Below are 6551 nucleotides of genomic sequence, written 5' to 3'. Positions count from 1 at the left end.
CAGATTATAAGATATAAGAACTTACTATGACCAGAACTAAAATATCAAGTAAAGGTTTCTTTAACTTTTTTTATTACAATTGGATGCTCTTCTTTGTCCTCAGGAATGTGAATGCTCATAAAACCCAGAAAGGTGGGATCCTAAAACATGGGGTCACCCAAAGAGCTACCCCAAGTCTTATCTTCAGATAGTCCAGGCACAGGGGATAAAAACCACTTAGTGCCCTTATAGGTCATGAGAGCAGTTCCTGAAGGAAGGTGTTATGCTTAGATCTTCTCATTGACACTTAGATTTGTATTTTGTCTTGCCACAAAGTTCTGCTTGGACATCTTTGCAGTGATCTATTAAACAGATGTTTCTGTTTCAAGCGTACCAAGCCAGCCTGCGTACTAAGCCAGCTTTTTCAGCCAGTTGAGGATTTCCGGCTCCAGAAATAATCAAAGTTGGTAAAAAAAAGCCAAACTAAATCATAAGCTAAATCATTAGAAATTGCCCTTTGACACGACAGACATGAAGCCCATCTAATGAGGCTAGTCCCTAGAGGAGGCTGCTCCTCTGCCTCTGGCTAGTGTTATTGGATAAAACACGTACAATGACGACCCTGAGTCGTTAGCAATCATAACAAGAATAAAATCTTGACATTGCGCTAGTCCAATGATGATTTCCAAAAGTCATCTTCAATTCTCTACCAATGTGTTGCCCAACTCAGATTTATAAGCAGTAAAGTGATAGATGAATACAGCAGCATTTTGGAAAGGAATTACAAGTTGTTTTTTTTAACACTAAAAAATCGTTTTCCCTTTTTCATCTATCAGTAGCCAGCTGTTAGCCAATGCAAAGCTGCAGGACTGTGCACGGGAGAGCATGTGGAGCTCTGGCCTGCTGGCACATGCAGGTCTCGCTGCCTCAGCTGTCCAGGCTGATCCATGGCGCGACCAGGAGGCTCACTCAGGAGTGGATCCTAACCCCTACCACTGTAACGTACCGGGTGATGCATCCTCCCTCATTGAAATGACACTCCAATCCAGAGCCTGCAGTGATTGTCTTTAAGAGATATTGTACGGCATTGGTTTACTGCTTCATTTTTAATAACCCTAACCCAGTTGATTCTCCAGTGGGAAACAACGGCAACAACGCTGAAAGAGCTAACAGCGATAACAACTACGCTTCCATGAGAACGCTGTCGGTAGGGACTGTATCATCAGCTGTAATCGCCGTGTGAGTGTTGTGCAGAACAGCGTCTGTGAGCTAGCCAGCAGCGCACGCTAACGTGCAATAAAGGCATGCGTTGCCGGCTATGCTAACAAAGCGCTGACAAGCTCAGACTACGAGATACAAAGAGGGAGAGGGGCATGCTGTTTGCTGCTATATTAATGCTCACAATATCAAATCCAGTACCTTAAAATAATCAGATCAGACTGTGGGTGTATGGCACTTACAGTACATATTAATTTGTCTCATGGACATCGCCTATGAAAGCTGTGGTGATCAAAAAGTTGCCCTAAGGCTTATACGAGCTTGTTTGTGCAGAAGGACAATACATATGATTATAATAACAATAAAGCCTTGTGTCATATGTGAGGTTGAGAAGAAACTTGAAAGTAAGCTCTCCAGTGTCTGGTAAGGAGTGTTGATGTTCGTGGCCCTTATTTGGAGGTGCTGTTTGTTAACTAGAGCTGCTGCAGCCCTGTATAGTGGCAGCTGTTAAAAGTGTCTAAATGTGTTAACATGAGGACTGTCACGCTGTAGATTATTACGCTGTCAGATTTAAATGAAGTGATGATTTGCTGTGATGTGGCACAGTAGCTCTTATAACAAATGCAACTAACAAGAAACACATTTTACTACACTAAATGATTAGGATGAAACTGGCTGGGTCTGAGTGACACTGTGTTCCAATTATTTATTATTTTTTTCAAAAATGTGGGTGTCTTTGATAAAATAACAATATATTGGCAGTGTACATGTTGCAGTGGGCCTAGGCTATAATTATTTATTCTTATCCGATAAGAACCCATTTATTAGGCCCAAGGCATTCTAAATGGGTCCAAGTCCATCTAAAACTGCGTGTAGCCCAAAGAGATTGTTTCAGTCTTTTCAGTATATTTTTGAACATGTTCATTTAGTTAAGGCCAGTTTCTTGCGGGGGCAAATATACTGTATGTGTGTATTGAAACTTTTAATGGGGAGTCAAAATCACATGTCAATAAAAGTCCATAATTATTATCAGAAAATGTACTTTAAACAGTCCCTATTATGCTATTTTGCGGGTGCATATTTTTATCTTAAATTACAGTTACAACATGTTTACATGCGTTAATGCTCATAATCCTCCTTGTTTTGCTCATCCTGGCTGTCCTGCAGCACCTCTTCTCACCCTCTCTCTGAAATGCTCCGTTGTAGTGCTTGCTCCTCCCTCCAGAAAGCAAAGTCTGCTCTGATGGTCAACTAGTCTGCTCTGTTGTGATTGGTCAACGTTTCACATTTCAAAAAACACTCCCTCCAGAGAATGACAAATGAACAAATGCTCTCAATGGGCTTTGAACTTGGGTCTCCTGGGTGACAAACTGCTGTCTTAACCACTACACCAGTGTTTGTAGATTTTTTTACATTAAAAAGATCCCACGGCACGCCAACAACCAAAAAAGTTACAAAATGACATATTGTAGCCTAATACAGCATATATGCTGACAAGTCTCTCAATTTGTACATCCTTACTCAGTGTGAAACCTGGGCCTGTTTAGATGAACACAAAGCTGATATCCTGGCAGGAACTGAAGAAAGGCACACACGAAGCTCTTCCTCAACAGCTCTCAGTCTCTCTCTTTCCCCACACACCAAGCATAACAGAGTCGATGCAGTCGGATCCCAGGTGAAAGTAAATCCAAACGAAAGATAACTTTCGCTGTATTGCCTCAAGTTCACCGTTTTTTCTTTGTTTTGACCACCACTCATACTAGGCTTTTCATCTGGGTTAGACTTTTGTCCAGGGTCCAGTTCAGAGTCTGCATTTTTCCTTTTCAAATATTTCTCCATCGCTGTTCGTCTTGTCACCGCAACCTCTCCCACGCATCATTTAATTCTACTGTCTTAAATTAACAAGGTCATTATTGCGCTACCTACTGCAACCCACTGGCATGGAAGAGTATTTAATTACTTAGCCAGCCACTACATTGCAGGCTCAGACATTCAACAATCAAAAACTATTTGCAGCAACTAAATAATATTTTTTGGGACAGATTAAGAGAAATTGGACATTTTCCCACGGTACACCTAACTATCTCTCACGGCACACTTGTGTCTACTGTGGTGTAGTGCAGTTGAAAATCACTGCACTACACCACAGTAGATGTGAACTTCAGCTCTATCTTTTTCTTTGTTGTTTGAGGGCGGGCCAAACTAGCCGGAGAGTTTTATGTGCCTTCCGTTACATTGTGAACTCATAAAGTTACGGAAATGAAGGAGATAATTCAATCGAGCCGTTTCAGGCAGCTCAGGAGCATTGTGTCTGAGGGGGAGGGTAACTCCTTTTAGGCATGTCTTCAGGTTTTACACTCTACAGACCTTTTACATGTAAAAAAAATATATATATAACACACTAAAGAAGATGGAAAAAGTGGAAAAGCATAATAGGGCCACTTTAAAGCTGTAGTGTTTCTGTAGCACCAGAATTCTTTTAGATAACCTGTCAGGGTCTGAAGGTCTGGCCCAAACAGTCCTAGTTCTGGATCTCCCGTGCCTCCTTTCCCTCCAGGGGGCCCAGCAGTAAGGGCCTGGGCCTCCAGAAGCATGGTGTCAGTGTTGGATTCCAGGGGGGATGGGTGGAGCAGTGAGGCAAAGCTCTGCTCCTGGCCGGAGGAATAGTTGCTGCTGCTTAACTGTGGACAACATGGTTGACCAGAAATATGTGAAATGACCAAGACCTCTTAACACCGCATCACAAACAATGCCTATGGAAAGTCTATTAGGACAATGTTTTGTGGTGGAAAATCACCATGCCAGAGCGAAGAGTCTTGATTTGAGTATAAGGCTTAAGGAGGTCAGGTAGGAATGGTCGTCTCCATAGACAATTTTAAGTCTGATCTGACATGAATTGGAAGCCAATTAATGGAAGCTAAAACAGGAGTAATTGGCCTTTTCACAGCATCCATTTTTGACATGTTATTGCAGGGTAACCACTTGTTTAATTCATAGCATTACTTATGGCCCTTTACTGTTTGGGTAGGCCAGGGCCCTGGACTTGTACATGCTGGTTCACTGGAATGGCTTAGACAAACTAAATAGAATGGGACCATAAATAATATCTCAAATATTCTTGTCTTAGCCTTAGTTAAGATTTTAACTGCAGCGTTCTGAACCATTTAAAGACTGTTACTGTTGCTGCCCTTCAAAAGTTGAAAAATACCAACGTCTGTAAAATGTGGAACATTGTAAAGTTTGAATGGAGTTTTTTGCTGACGGTATATATAAGTAGAGAAAGCCTAAAAGTGCCGAAGTCCTGAGTGTGTCTGTGTGTCAAACTGCTCTAGCTGTGCACCCTGAATGCAGGGTTACTTGTGGTTCCTTAGAGTCTCAAAAAGTAGGATGGAAACCAGAGCCTTTACGTATCAAGCTCTTCTTCTGTGGAACCAGCTTCCAGTTTCAGTCAGGAAGGCACACTCACCACATTTAAGAGTAGGCTTAAGCAGCGCTCATACTCCTGCTTCCCAGTCAAGGACCTTATCTCTCTTGCTTAATTTTTTACTGGGAGGATTTAGGATACCCTAATGAAAACAGTGATTACAATTTCTGTGTGTAGTTTATAAAATGTGAGCAGGGGAGCAGGTAAGAAAACTGGTGCTTTTTCTCTCTTCCAGAAATGTTTGCTTTCGGTTTCAATGAGGGCCTATGGGGAAGTTTGCGACTGAACTCCTTCCTTTCCTCACCCACCTCATTAACACATCTCTTGCTTCAGGATACTTTCCCTCGGCTTTCAAGACTGCCAGAGTCACCCCCCTTCTGAAGAAACCATCACTTGACCCCTCTGATGTCAAGAACTTCAGACCAGTTTCTCTTCTGCCCTTCTATCCAAAACACTTGACCGTGCTGTCTTTAACCAACTGTCTTCCTATCTCCACCAGAACAACCTCTTGGACCCCCACCAGTCCAGGTTCAAGGTGGGTCACTCGACAGAGACAGCCCTCCTTGCGGTGACAGTCGCTTCACGCCGCGAGAGTGAACTCTCTCTCCGCTGTCCTGATTCTCCTGGACCTGTCTGCGGTGTTTGACACGGTGAACCACCAGATCCTCCTCTCCACCCTCGAGGGGATGGGCGTCTCAGGCTCTGCACTCTCCCTGTTTGCATCCTACCTGACAGGTCGATCCTACCGGGTGATATGGAGGGGGGCCTGTCAGAACCACGCATGCTGACTACGGGGGTTCCACAAGGTTCAGTTCTGGGCCCCCCTTCTCTTCTCGCTCTACACAACATCTCTGGGTTCTGTTATTTGCTTGCATGACTTCTCTTACCATTGTTATGCCGATAACACCCAGCTGGTCTTGTCATTTCCCCCCGGTGACACTCAAGTGGAGGCACGCATTGCTGCGTGCTTGGCTGACATCTCGAAGTGGATGGCGACACACCACCTGAAGCTCAACCTGGACAAAACCGAGCTACTGTTCCTCCCGGGGAAAGGTTGCCCGCACCGAGACCTGTCCATCACCATTGATGATACCGTGGTGACGCCAACTCGGACTGCGAGGAATCTGGGTGTGACCCTGGGCGACCAACTGTCGTTCTCAGCAAACATTGCATCGGTTACACGCTCCTGAAGATTCCTGCTCTACAACATCAGGAGGATTCACCCCTTCCTCACTGACGAGACGGCGCAGGTGCTCATCCAGGCTCTTGTCATCTCCCGCCTGGACTACTGCAACTCACTACTGTTCAATCGCCCAGGTTCTCCCACACAACTTCCCTTCTCCGTTCTCTACACTGGCTCCCTGTAAGAGCTCGCATCCAGTTTAAGACTCTGGTGCTAGCCTACAGGACAGTGAAAGGAACAGCTCCTTCCTATCTCCAGGCCATGCATAGTCAAGCCCTACACCCCCACCCGACCTCTTCGCTCTGCTGCCTCGGGGCGATTGGTTGCCCCGTCGCTCAGAGGTCCCTGCGGCCGATCGACCCGGTCACGGCTTTTTTCTGTCCTGGCCCCACAGTGGTGGAATGAACTCCCCACTGACGTCAGGACAGCAGAGTCGCTGCCCATCTTTCGACGCAGGCTGAAAACTCACCTCTTCAAGAAGTGCTACCCTGAGCCTTCCAGTTAGCACTTATTGTATTCGTATTAGTTTGTTTCTGCACTGTACTTTTGCTCTGGTTTATGCTCTTAGATGCTTGTTTAAGAAATGAGAGGCACTTATGAAGTCGGTTTGCTTCCACAATGACATTGTATAAATGAGCACACAATTCCCCCACATTTTGACCTGAAATTAGGTGTGAAGAGTGAAAATTGTGGGAGCAGGTTTAACAATTTTTTTTCAGAAGCTCCTCACCACTCTAGCTGTGATGT

The 6551-nt window shown here is 44.6% G+C and overlaps 1 pseudogene; it reads left to right on the top strand.

Annotated features, from left to right (window-relative positions):
• The first annotated feature begins 864 nt into the window (after positions 1-864).
• Positions 865-6279, top strand: LOC129097682 (uncharacterized; annotated as a pseudogene).
• The last annotated feature ends 272 nt before the right edge of the window (positions 6280-6551 follow it).

The sequence above is a fragment of the Anoplopoma fimbria genome, chromosome 10 (genome assembly GCF_027596085.1).
Source record: "Anoplopoma fimbria isolate UVic2021 breed Golden Eagle Sablefish chromosome 10, Afim_UVic_2022, whole genome shotgun sequence".
In the NCBI taxonomy this organism is placed as follows: domain Eukaryota; kingdom Metazoa; phylum Chordata; class Actinopteri; order Perciformes; family Anoplopomatidae; genus Anoplopoma; species Anoplopoma fimbria.
This window is presented reverse-complemented; position numbering and strand designations above follow the sequence as displayed.